General features: G+C 38.2%; 1 non-coding gene across 1 annotated transcript; it reads right to left on the reverse strand.

Annotated features, from left to right (window-relative positions):
• Nucleotides 1-6,547: 6,547 nt before the first annotated feature.
• Nucleotides 6,548-6,655, reverse strand: LOC112731562 (small nucleolar RNA R71). The gene has a single exon (XR_003167335.1). It is a non-coding gene; the product is annotated as a small nucleolar RNA R71 (small nucleolar RNA).
• Between the last annotated feature and the right edge of the window lie 7,732 nt (nucleotides 6,656-14,387).

Genomic DNA, 14,387 nt, shown 5'->3' on the forward strand with positions numbered 1-14,387 from the left:
AAAGATTTGATTTTTGAAAAGGTTTTGAAAAGATAGGATTTTTAAATTGAAAATTTGACTTGACTCATAAGAAACAACTAAGTTTTTAAAAATTTTTGACTAAGTCAACTCAAATATTCGAAATTTATGAGAAGAATAAGGGAAAGATATTTTTTTTTATTTTTAAATTTTCAATGAAGAAAGAGAAAAAAACAAATGACTCAAAACATGAAAATTATGAATCAAAACAAGAAAAATATGCAAGAACACTTTGAATCTCAAGATGAACACCAAGAACACTTTAAATGTCAAGATAAACATCAAGAACATGTTTTTGAAAATTTTTAAGAAAAGAAACACATGCAAGACACCAAACTTAGAAATTTTCAATGTTTAGACACTAACAAATTGAAAATGCATATGAAAAACAAGAAAAGACACAAAATAAGAAAATGCAAAGATCAAATATGGAAAATCAACAAGAACAACTTGAAGATTATGAAGAACACATGCATGAGTTTTCGAAAATTTTAATGAAAATTAAAAATATGCAATTGACACCAAACTTAAAATTTGACACTCTACTCAAAGATGAAACACAAAGTTTTTTTGGTTTTTATGATTTTATTATTATTATTATTATTATTATTATTATTATTATTATTATTATTATTATTATTATTATTATTATTATTATTATTATTATTATTATTATTATTATTATTATTATTATTATTATTATTTTTTGGATTTTTCGAAAATTATTTGGGAAAAAGAAAATGGAAAGATACAAAATTTTTAATAAGAATTTCAGGAATCATGCAATGTTAGTCTAAAGTTTCGGTCCAAAATTTTAGACATGGCTTAATAGCCAGCCAAGCTTTACATGAAAGCTTCGGTCCAAAAGACTAGACATGGCCAATGGCCAGCCAAGTTTCAGCAGATCATTACATTCAACAACAAGATTGATAGAAATCAACAAGATCTTGTGATGATAAGTTGAAACCTCAGTCCAAAAGATTAGACATGGCTTCATAGCCAGCCAGACTTCAAAAGATCATCATAAAACTCTAGAATTCGTTCTTAAAAATTCTGAAGACATAGAATAATTTATTTATATTTTTTGAAAATAAAAAGCTTTAAAAATAAAGTAAAATTACCTAATCTGAGCAACAAGATGAACCGTCAGTTGTCCAAACTCGAACAATCCCCGGCAACGGCGCCAAAAACATGGTGTGGGAGAACGTGATCTCAAGACTTTTTCACAATTCCGTGTAACTGACCAGCAAGTGTACTGGGTCATCCAAGTAATACCTTACGTGAGTAAGGGTCGATCCCACGGAGATTGTCGGCTTGAAGCAAGCTATGGTCATCTTGTAAATCTCAGTCAAGCAGATTCAAATGATTATGAGTTTTTGATAATTAAAATATAAACAAAATACAAAATAAGATAGAAATACTTATGTAATTCATTGGTGGGATTTTAGATAAGCGTATGGAGATGCTTGTTTCTTCTGAATCTCTGCTTTCCTACTGTCTTCATTCAATCATTCATACTCCTTTCCATGGTAAGCTGTATTTTGGGGGATCACTGTTGTCAATGGCTACCGTCCGTCCTCTCAGTGAAAATGGTCTAAATGCGCTGTCATCGCACGGCTAATCATCTGTCGGTTCTCACTCATGTTGGAATAGGATCCATTGATCATTTTGCGTCTGTCACTATGCCCAACACTCACGAGTTTGAAGCTCGTCACAGTCATCCCATCCCAGATCCTACTCGGAATACCACAGACAAGGTTTAGACTTTCCGGATCTCAAGAATGCTGCCAATTGATTCTAGCTTATACCACGAAGACTCTGATCTCAAGGAATTGAAGGCTCTGTTGTCAGGAGAGACAATCAAACGCATGGACCAGGAATCCAAGAGATATGCATTCAAGCTTGTTTTCATGTAGAACGGAAGTGTTTGTCAGGCACGCGTTCATAAGCGAGAATGGTGATGAGTGTCACTTGATCATCACATTCATCATGTTCTTGTGTGTGAATGAATATCTTAGAATAAGAATAAGCTTGAGTTGAATAGAAAAATAATAGTACTTTTTATTAATTCATGAGGAACAGCAGAGCTCCACACCTTAATCTATGTGGTGTAGAAACTCCACTGTTGAAAATACATAAGTGATAATGGTCCAGGCATGGCCGAATGGCCAGCCCCCAAAACGTGATCAAATATGAAAAGATAGATTCCAAAATGATCTAAATATGTGAAATAAATCACTAAAAGTAGTTTTTATACTAAACTAGTCACTAGGGTTTACAGAAAATGAGTAACTAAGTGCAGATAGTGCAGAAATCCACTTCCGGGGCCCACTTGGTGTGTGATTGGGCTGAGAATTGAAGCTTTCATGTGTAGAGACTCTTCTTGGAGTTAAACGCCAGCTTTGGTGCCAGTTTGGGCGTTTAACTCCAGGTTTTATGCCAGTTCTGGCGTTTAACGCCAGAATAGAGTAGAAAGTGGGCGTTCAAACACCAGTTTGCGTTATCAAAACTCGAGCAAAGTATGGACTATTATATATTGTTGGAAAGCCCAGGATTTCTACTTTCCAACGCAATTGAGAGAGCACCGATTGCATTTCTGTAGCTCCAGAAAATCCATTTCGAGTGCAGGGAGGTCAGAATCCAACAGCATCTGCACTCCTTTTTCAGCCTCTGGATCAGATTTTTGCTCAGGTCCCTCAATTTCAGCCAGAAAATACCTGAAATCATAGAAAAACACACAAACTCATAGTAAAGTCTAGAAATGTGAATTTTGCTTGTGATGAGCGGATAATTTATACGCTTTTTGGCATTGTTTTTAGTATGTTTTTAGTATATTTTAATTAGTTTTTATTATATTTTTATTAGTTTTTATTTAAAATTCACTTTTCTGGACTTTACTATGAGTTTTCGTGTTTTTCTTGGATCTCAGATATTTTCTGGCTGAAATTGAGGGACCTCAGCTAAAATCTGATTCAGAGGCTGAAAAAGGACTGCAGATGCTGTTGGATTCTGACCTCCCTGCACTCAGTGGATTTTCTGGAGCTACAGAAGCCCAATCGGCGCGCTCTCAATTGCGTTGGAAAGTAGACATCCTGGGCTTTCCAGCAATATATAATAGTCCATACTTTGCTCGAGATTTGATGGCCCAAACAGGCGTTCCAAGTCAGCTCAAGAATTCTGGCGTTTAACTCCAAAATTGGCACAAAAGCTGGAGTTAAACGCCCAAACTGGCACAAAAGCTGGCGTTTAACTCCAAGAAAAGTCTCTACACAAGGAAGCTTCAATGCTCAGCCCAAGCACACACCAAGTGGGCCCGGAAGAAGATTTCTGCATTAATTACTGATTTCTGTAAACCCTAGGCTACTAGTTCTCTATAAATAGGACCTTATACTATTGTATTTTCATCTTTGGATGTCTAGTCCCTAGACCTTGGAGGCTGGCCATTCGGCCATGCTTACACTATTATCACTTATGTATTTTCAACGGTGGAGTTTCTACACACCATAGATTAAGGTGTGGAGCTCTGCTGTTCTTCATGAATTAATACAAAGTACTATTGTTTTTCTATTCAACTCAAGTCTATTTCTTCTCCAAGATATTCATTCGTTCTTCAACTTGATGAATGTGATGATCCGTGACACTCATCATCATTCTCACCTATGAACATGTGCCTGACAACCACCTCTGTTCTACTAGCAATGGCTTGAATGCGTATCTCTTGGGTTTCTAATCTAAGATTGGAACCTTCGTGGTATAGGCTAGAATTATTGGCGGCCATTCCTGAGATACGGAACATCTAAACCTTATCTGTGGTATTCTGAGTAGGATCTGGGAAGGGATGACTGTGACGAGCTTCAAACTCGCGATTGTTGGGTGTGTGACAGACGCAAAAGGATCAATGGATCCTATTCCAACATGATCGAGAACCGACAGATGATTAGCCGTGCGGTGACAGCGCATTTGGAACATTTTCACTGAGAGGACGGGAAGTAGCCATTGACAACGGTGATGCCCAACATAAAGCTTGCCATGGAAAGGAGTATGAATGATTGGAAGAAGGCAATAGGAAAACAGAGGCTCAGGAGAAACAAAGCATCTTCATACGCTTATCTGAAATTCCAACCAAAGAATTACATAAGTATCTCTATCTTTATTTTATGTTTTATTCATATTTTAATTATCAATCCTCCATCACCATTTGAATCTGCTTGACTGAGATTTACAAGATGACCATAGCTTGCTTCAAGCCGACAATCTATGTGGGATCGACCCTTACTCACGTAAGGTATTACTTGGACGACCCATTGCACTTGCTAGTTAGTTGTGAGGAATTGTGACAAAGTGTGATCCATGTTTAAGAGCTCCAAGTCCTTTGGCGCCATTGTTGATGATCACAATTTCGTGCACCAAGTTTTTGGCACCGTTGCCGGGGATTGTTCGAGTTTGGACAACTGATGGTTCATCTTGTTGCTTAGATTAGGTACTTTTCTTTTTATTTTTCAGAATTTTTAAGAATGAATTCTAGAGTTTCAAGGTGATGCTCTTATCATCACAAAAGCTGATTGATTCTCATCAATTTAGCTGCTGAATGTAATGTTCTGCTGAAGCTTGGCCAACCATGTCTAATCTTTTTAGACTGAAGCTTTAGACTAACATTGCATGATTCCTGGAATTCTTATTAAAAGTTTTGATTATCGTTATTTTCTTTTCCATATAAGTTTCGAAAATCACAAAAAAATTTATAAAATCATAAAAATAAAAAATATTTTATGTTTCTTGTTTGAGTCTAGTGTCAATTTTTAAGTTTGGTGTCAATTGCATTCTTCTTGCATTTTTCAAAAACATGCAATATGTTCTTCATTAATCTTCAAGTTGTTCTTGATAATTTCATTGCTCTGATCTTTAAATTCTCTTGTTTTGTGAGTTTAGTTGTTTCTTACATGCATTTTCAATTTGTTATAGTCCTTAGTATACAAACTTCTAAGTTTGGTGTCTTGCATGCATTGTTTGTTTGATCTTAGTTGCATTTTTAATTATTTCTCATCATTAAAAATTCAAAAATATTTTCAAAATTGTATCTTTTCAAGTCAATAATACAGAGAATTGAAGATTCAGAACATTCAGCAGAGGAATCAAACAGAAAAAGCTGGGCGTTCAAAATGCCCAATGAAGAAGGAAAACTGGCGTTTAAACGCCAGCCAGGGTACCTGGTTGGGCGTTTAACGCCCAAAAAGGTAGGATTTTGGGCGTTAAATGCCAGAATGGATGCCATTCTGGGCGTTTAACGCTAGGATGACACAAGAGGGAAGATTTTATTTTTAATTCAAATTTTTTTCAAATCTTCATAATTTTTCAAAATCAAATCTTTTTCAAATCATATCTTTTCAATCATATCTCTTCAAAATCAATTTCTTTCCATTTTTTATTATTTTCGAAAATCCTTGTTATAATTAAAGATTTACTTCAAAATTTTCAAGTTGTTACTTGCCTATTAAGAAAGGATCAAATTTTAAATTTTAAGAATCATATCTTTTAATTTCTTGTTAGTCAAGTAATCAACTTTGATTTTAAAACTTTCTCTTTTTAAATTGATCTTCAATCATATCTTCTCAATCATATCTTCTCAATCACATCTTTTTCAAAATTAACTATCAATCATATCTTTTTGATTTCTAATTTCAAAATCTTTTTCAAAAATTACTTAATTTCTTTCCCAATTTTAGTTTTCGAAAATCATCAATCAATTTTTCAAAATTTCTTTTAATTATTTCAAAATCTTTTACTCTATTTTCGAAAATTCTTCCCCTCTTCTCACATCCTTCTATTTAAAGGACTAACACTCTTCCTCAAGGTGCAATTCAAACTCCCTCCTTCTTTATATGTTCGAATTCTCTTCTATTTACCTCCTCCTTCTATTCTTCTTTTCCTCTGACACCTCAAGGAATCTCTATACTGTGATTCCCTACTTTCTTGTTCTCTTCTCTTTCATATGAGCAGGAACAAAGATAAATGCATACTTGTTCAAGCTGATCCTGAACTTGAAAGGACCTTGAAGAGAAAGCTAAGAGAAGCTAAAGAACATCTCTCTTTAGAGGGCCTAACAGAGCTTTTCAAGGAAGAAGAAACCATGGCAGCCGAAAACAACAATGCCAACAATGCAAGGAAGGTGCTTGGTGACTTTACTGCACCTACTCCCGACTTCTATGGGAGAAGCATCTCAATCCCTACCATTGGAGCAAACAAATTTGAGCTTAAGCCTCAATTAGTTTCTCTAATGCAACAGAATTGCAAGTTTCATGGACTTCCATTGGAAGATCCTCATCAGTTCTTAGCTGAATTCTTGCAAATCTGTGACACTGTCAAGACCAATGGGGTTGACCCTGAAGTCTACAGACTTATGCTTTTTCCTTTTGCTGTAAGAGACAGAGCTAGGACATGGTTGGATTCACAACCTAAAGAAAGCCTAAACTCTTGGAAAAAGCTAGTCAATGCCTTCTTAGCAAAGTTCTTTCCACCTCAAAAATTGAGCAAGCTTAGAGTGGAAGTCCAAACCTTCAGACAAAAGGAAGGAGAATCCCTCTATGAAGCTTGGGAAAGATACAAGCAATTGATCAGAAGATGTCCTTCTGACATGCTTTCTGAATGGAGCATCATAGGTATCTTCTATGATGGTCTGTCTGAACTATCCAAGATGTCATTGGATAGCTCTGCTGGAGGATCTCTTCATCTGAAGAAGATGCCTGTAGAAGCTCAGGAACTCATTAAGATGGTTGCAAATAACCAATTCATGTACACTTCTGAAAGGAACCCTGTGAATAATGGGACAAATCAGAAGAAATGAGTTCTTGAGATTGATACTCTGAATGCCATACTGGCTCAGAATAAAATATTGACCCAACAAGTCAATATGATTTCTTAGAGTCTGTCTTGAATGCAAGCAGAAACAGGCAGTACTAAGGAAGCTTCCTCTGAAGAAGAACCTTATGATCCTGAGAACCCAGCAGTGGAAGAGGTGAATTACATAGGAGAACCCTATGGAAACACCTATAATCCTTCATGGAGAAATTATCCAAATCTCTCATGGAAAGATCAACAGAGACCTCAACAAGGTATCAACAACAATAATGGTGGAAGAAACAGGTTTAGCAATAGCAATCCTTTTCCATCATCTTCTCAGCAACAGACAGAGAATTCTAAGTAGAGCCACTCTGACTTAGCAACTGTAGTCTCTGATCTAATCAAAACCACTCAAAGTTTCATGACTGAAACAAGGTCTTCCATTAGAAATTTGGAGGCACAAGTAGGTCAGCTGAGTAAGAAAATTACTGAACTCCCTCCTAGTACCCTCCCAAGCAATACAGAAGAGAATCCAAAAAGAAAGTGCAAGGCCATAACCACATCTCACATGGCCAAAAATGGAGAGGAGGAAGAAGCAATGATCTCCACTGAGGAAGACCTCAATGGACGTCCACTGACCTCCATGGAGTTCCCTAATGAGGAACCATGGGAATCTGAGGCTCACACTGAGACCATAGAGATTCCATTGAACTTACATCTGCCATTCATGAGCTCTGATGAGTATTCTTCCTCTGAAGAGGATGAAGATGTTACTGAAGAGAAAGTTGCTAAGTACCTTGGAATAATCATGAAGCTAAATGCCAGGTTGTTTGGTAATGAGACTTGGGAGGATGAACCTCCATTGCTCATCAAAGAACTGGATGACTTGATTAGGCAGAGATTACCTCTGAAGAGACAAGACCCTGGAAAGTTCTCAATACCTTGTACCATAGGCACCATGACCTTTGAGAAGGCTCTGTGTGACCTGGGATCAAGTATAAACCTTATGCCTCTCTCTGTAATGGAGAAGGTAGGGATCATTGAGGTACAAGCTGCAAGAATCTCACTGGAGATGGCAGACAATTCAAAGAAATAGGCTTATGGACTTGTAGAGGATATCTTGGTAAAGGTTGAAGACCATTACATCCCTGCTGATTTCATAATCTTAGAGATTGGGAAGTGTATGGATGAATCCATCATCCTTGGCAGACCCTTCCTAGCCACAGCAAAAGCTGTGATTGATGTTGACAGAGGAGAATTGATCATTCAAGTGAATGAAGAAGCCCTTGTGTTTAAAGCTCAAGGATATCCCTCTGTCACCATGGAGAGGAAGCATGAAGAGCTTCTCTCAATACAGAGTCAAACAGAGCCCCCCACAGTCAAACTCTAAGTTTGGTGTTGGGAGGTTCCAACATTGCTCTGAACATCTTTGAGGCTCGATGAGAGCCCACTGTCAAGCTATTGACATTAAAGAAGCGCTTGTTGGGAGGCAACCCAATCTTTTACTTATCTATGTTAAATTTCTATTTTCTTTTGTTATTTTATGTTTTTTGTAGGTTAATGATCATGAGAAGTCACAAAAACAATTGAAAAAGCAAAAACAAAAGGAAAAATAGAATGAAAAATAGAACACCATGGAGGAGAAACTTACTGCCGTTTAAACGCCAGAAATGGGCACCAGACTGGCGTTTAAAGTCAGGAATGGGCAAGAAGCTGGCGTTAAACGCCAGAAATGGGCAGCAACCTGGCGTTTAACACCAGGATTGGCAGCAAGGGGCGTTTTGCAAGCCACATGGTGCAGGGATGAGAAATCCTTGACACCTCAGGATCCGTGGACCCCACAGGATCTTCACCTACCCCACCTCTCTCTCTCTTCTTCACCCATTCACCAATCACCTCAATACCTCTTCCCCAAAAACCCCTCACATATCAAATTCCACCATTCTCTTCACCACTCACATCCATCCTTCATAAACCCCACCTACCTCACCATTCAAATTCAAACCAATTTCCCACCCAAACCCACCTATAATGGCCGAACCATACCACCCTCTCCACTCCTATATAAATCCATCTTCACTCCTTCATTTTCACACAACCTAAACACTACCCATCCCCCTTGGCCAAAACACAAAGCCCACTTCATCTCCTCTATTTCTTCTTCTTCTACTCTCTTCTTTCTTCTTTTGCTCGAGGACGAGCAAACCTTCTAAGTTTGGTGTGGTAAAAGCTAAAGTTTTTTGTTTTTCCATAACCATTTATGGCATCAAAGGCCGGAGAAACCTCTAGAAAGAGGAAATGGAAGGCAAAAGCTTCCACCTCTGAGTCATGGGAGATGGAGAGATTCCTCTCAAGGGTGCATCAAGACCACTTCTATGAAGTTGTGGCTAAGAAGAAGGTGATCCCCGAGGTCCCTTTTAAGCTCAAAAAGGGCGAATATCCGGATATCCGACATGAGATTCGAAGAATAGGTTGGGAAGTTCTCACCAACCCCATTCAACAAGTCGGAATCTTAATGGTTCAAGAGTTCTATGCCAATGCATGGATCACCAAGAACCATGATCAAAGTGTGAACCTGGACCCCAAGAATTGGCTTACAATGGTCCGAGGGAAATACTTAGACTTTAGTCCGGAAAATGTAAGGTTGGCATTCAATTTGCCTATGATGCAAGGAGATGCACACCCATACACTAGATGGGTCAACTTTGATCAAAGGTTGGACCAAGTCCTCATGGACATCTGTAAAGAGGGCGCTCAATGGAAGAGAGATTCAAGAGGGAAGCCGGTTCAACTAAGAAGGCATGACCTCAAGCCCGTGGCTAGGGGATGGTTGAAATTCATCCAACGCTCAATCATTCCTACTAGCAACCGATCTGAAGTTACTATAGACCGGGCTATCATGATTCATAGCATCATGATTAGAGAGGAAGTAGAAGTTCATGAGGTTATATCCCAAGAACTATACAAGGTAGCGGACAAGTCCTCTACTGTGGCAAGGTTAGCCTTCCCTCAGATCATTTGTCACCTCTGCAATTCAGCTAGAATTGACATAGAGGAAGACATCCTCATTGATGAGGACAAGCCCATCACTAAGAAAAGGATGGAGAAAACAAGAGATCCCACTCATGGACAAGAGCATGAGGAAACTCCTCATCATGAAATCCCTGAGATGCCTCAAGGGATGCATTTTCCTCCACAAAACTATTGGGAGAAAATCAACACCTCCCTAGGAGAATTAAGTTCCAACATGGGACAACTAAGGGTGGAGCACCAAGAGTATTCCATCCTCCTCCATGAAATTAGAGAAGACCAAAGAACCATGAGAGAGAAACAACAAAGGAAAGGAAGAGACATTGAGGAGCTCAAGCACACCATGAGATCTTCAAGAGGAAGAATAAGCTGCCATCACTAAGGTGGACCCGTTCTTTAATTTCCTTGTTCTTTATTTTCCTGTTTTTTGAATTTTTATGCTTATGTTATTTATGTTTGTGTCTTTATTACATGATCATTAGTGTCTAAGTTTCTATGCCTTGAAGCTATGAAAATGAATCCATCACCTTTCTTAAATGAAAAATGTTTTTAATTGAGAAAGAAAAAGAAGTGCATGAATTTCAAATTTTAAAATAGTTTAATTATTTTGATGTGGTGGCAATACTATTTTTCTTCTGAATGAATGCTTGAACAATGTATATTTTTGAATTTGTTGTTTAAAGAATGTTAAAAATGTTGGCTCTTGAAAGAATAATGAAAAAGGAGAAATGTTGTTGATGATCTGAAAAATCATAAAAATGATTCTTGAAGCAAGAAAAAGCAGTGAAAAGCTTGCAAAAAAAAAAAGAGAAAAGAAAAAGAAAGAAAAAGAAAAGCAAGCAGAAAAAGCCAATACCCCTTTAAACCAAAAGGCAAGGGTGATAAAAAGGATCCAAGGCTTTGAGCATCAGTGGATAGGAGGGCCCACAGGAATAAAATCCTGGCCTAAGCGGCTAAACCAAGCTGTCCCTAATCATGTGCTTGTGGCGTGAAGGTGTCAAGTGAAAACTTGAGACTGAGCGGTTAAAGTCGAGGTCCAAAGTAAAAAGAAGAGTGTGCTTAAGAACCCTGGACACCTCTAATTGGGGACTCTAGCAAAGCTGAGTCACAATCTGAAAAGGTTCACCCAGTTATGTGTCTGTGGCATTTATGTATCCGGTGGTAATACTGGAAAACAAAGTGCTTAGGGCCACAACCAAGACTCATAAAGTAGCTGTGTTCAAGAATCAACATACTTAACTAGGGGAATCAATAACACTATCTGGATTCTGAGTTCCTATAGATGCCAATCATTCTGAACTTCAAGGAATAAAGTGAGATGCCAAAACTGTTCAGAAGCAAAAAGCTAAAAGCCCCGCTCATCTAATTAATATTGATCTTCCTAGATGTTTTTGGAATTCATTGTATATTCTCTTCTTTTTATCCTATTTGATTTTCAGTTTCTTGGGGACAAGCAACAATTTAAGTTTGGTGTTGTGATGAGCGGATAATTTGTACGCTTTTTGGCATTATTTTTAGTATGTTTTTAGTATATTTTAATTAGAAAAAACACACAAACTCATAGTAAAGTCCAGAAAAGTGAATTTACAATGCCAAAAAGTGTATAAATTATCCGCTCATCAGTACGCGCGCCTCAAGTATTTTCGATCATCCACGCGGATGCACCATGTACGCGTATGCGTGGATGCAAAAATTCCACCCCAGCCTAAAACCAGAGAGTTATGCCCAGTTTGTGCCTATTCTGTGCCTGTAACCCACGCGCAAGCGTACATGACGCGTACGCGTCGATCGCCATCTTTGCATCCGCGCGTAAGCGCACATGGTGCGTATGCGTCCTTCTGCCAATCTACGCATCGGCGCGTGGGCGTGCATGACGCGTCCGCGTCGTAAAAAAAAAGAGTTTTTTTCTCTCATCTTCCATTTTCTTTTGTCCATTGCATTTGCATAGTTTTATTCTTCGCATTTTCATTTTGTTTTTATAGCCTGTTTTTACTTTTTTTTTCAAGTTTCTTATTTTAATAATGGTGTTGAATGCTCTTACTCAATTTTTGAGAATTTCTTAGTTAATCTTGGTGCTTCTTGACTTGTTTGATATTGTTGGGTGATGAAACTTTTAAATCAATGCTTAATCTTGTAAGACTCTTATATTCTTTGTGCATTGATATGAACTTACATGTCTTTCATGACCCACTCTTTCTAGTAGAACTTGATGCTTTTGAGTGCTCTTCATGCTTTGACTTTACTCTTGCATCAAGTGTTAGTTAATATGCCTTAGCTTATATTATTTTCTCACTCACATGTTGTAGCTACCATGTAGTGAGGACCTTACTCTTCTTTGGCATTAGCCCTCGCCTATGTTCTATTTGCTTTGATATCGTTGTTATAGGCTTAATTATCCTTCTTTCTCTTTCCTTTTAGGTTGGCCACTGATGAGCGGATAATTTATACGCTTTTTGACATTGTTTTTAGTATGTTTTTAGTAGGATCTAGTTACTTTTAGGGATGTTTTCATTAGTTTTTATGTTAAATTCACATTTCTGGACTTTACTATGAGTTTGTGTGTTTTTCTGTGATTTCAGGTATTTTCTGGCTGAAATTGAGGGACTTGAGCAAAAATCAGATTCAGAGGTTGAAAAAGGATTGCTGATGCTATTGGATTCTGACCTCCCTGCACTCAAAGTGGATTTTCTGGAGCTACAGAACTCGAAATGGCACGCTTCCAATTGCGTTGGAAAGCAGACATCCAGGGCTTTCCAGCAATATATAATAGTTCATACTTTGGCCAAGAATAGACGATGTAAACTGGCGTTCAACACCAGCTTTCTACCTAAATCTGGCGTCCAGCGCCAGAAAAGGACCCAAAACCAGAGTTGAACGCCCAAACTGGCACAAAAGCTGGCGTTCAACTCCAAGGAGGACCTCTACATGTGTAACAATCAAAGTCCAGCCCAAGCACACACCAAGTGGGCCCCGGAAGTGGATTTATGCATCAATTACTTACTCATGTAAACCCTAGTAGCTAGTTTATTATAAATAGGACCTTTTACTATTGTATTTGGCATCCTGGATTGCATTTTGATCCTGTGATCACGTTTTGGGGGCTGGCCATCTCGGCCATGCCTGGACCTTTCACTTATGTATTTTCAACGGTAGAGTTTCTACACTCCATAGATTAAGGTGTGGAGCTCTGCTGTTCCTCAAAGATTAATGCAAAGTACTTCTGTTTTCTATTCACTTCATCTTATTTCTCTTCTAAGATACCCATTCGCACCCAAGAACGTGATGAAGGTGATGATTATGTGTGACACTCATCATCCTTCTCCCTTATGAACGCGTACCTGACAAACACTTCTGTTCTACATGAAATAAGCTAGAATGAATATCTCTTAGATCTCTTAACCAGAATCTTCGTGGCGTAAGCTAGAATGATGGCGGCATTCAAGAGAATCCGGAAAGTCTAAACCTTGTCTGTGGTATTCCGAGTAGGATTCAATGATTGAATGACTGTGACGAGCTCCTAACTCGCGATTGCAGGGCGTTAGTGACAGACGCAAAAGGATAGTAAATCCTATTCCAGCATGATCGAGAACCGACAGATGAATAGCCGTGCCATGACAGGGTGCGTGAGCATATTATTCACTGAGAGGATAAGATGAAGCTATTGACAAGGGTGATGCCTCCAGACGATTAGCCGTGCCGTGACAGGGCATTGGATCATTTTCCCGAGAGATGACCGAAAGTAGCCATTGACAGTGGTGATGTATCACATAAAGCCAGCCATGGAAAGGAACAAGACTGATTGGATGAAGATAGCAGGAAAGCAGGGGTTTTGAGGAACGAAAAGCATCTCCATTCGCTTATCTGAAATTCCTACCAATGATTTACATAAGTATCTCTATCCCTATTTTATTATATAATATTCGAAAACACCATTATCACTTTATATCTGCCTGACTGAGATTTACAAGGTGACCATAGCTTGCTTCATACCAACAATCTCCGTGGGATTCGACCCTTACTCACGTAAGGTATTACTTGGACGACCCAGTGCACTTGCTGGTTAGTTGTATCGAAGTTGTGACATATTATGAATGTGTAATCACGATTACGCGTACCAAGTTGCTCACGTGCCAGGAATAGTTTGAGCCTGGACATCACAATTTCGTGCACCAAGTTTTTGGCGCCGTTGCCGGGGATTGTTTGAGTTTTCGGCAAGCTTTTGGTCCGGTAACATCAGTGCCAAGTTTGGATCCGGCAACAACACCAAGTTTTTGGCGCCGTTGCCGAGGATTGTTCGAGTTTGGACAACTGACGGTTCATCCTGTTGCTCAGATTAGGTAATTTTCTTTTTGTTTTGCTTTGAAAAAATTTTCAAAAATATTTCAAAATTTTCTCACTTGTTTTCGAAAAAAAAAATGTTTTCAAAAAAATATATTTTTATTCAAAATTTTTAAGAATGAATTCTAGTGCTTCATGAAGCATGTAAAGCTTGGCTGGCTGTA

Source organism: Arachis hypogaea, chromosome 12, assembly GCF_003086295.3.
Source record: "Arachis hypogaea cultivar Tifrunner chromosome 12, arahy.Tifrunner.gnm2.J5K5, whole genome shotgun sequence".
Lineage (NCBI taxonomy): Eukaryota > Viridiplantae > Streptophyta > Magnoliopsida > Fabales > Fabaceae > Arachis > Arachis hypogaea.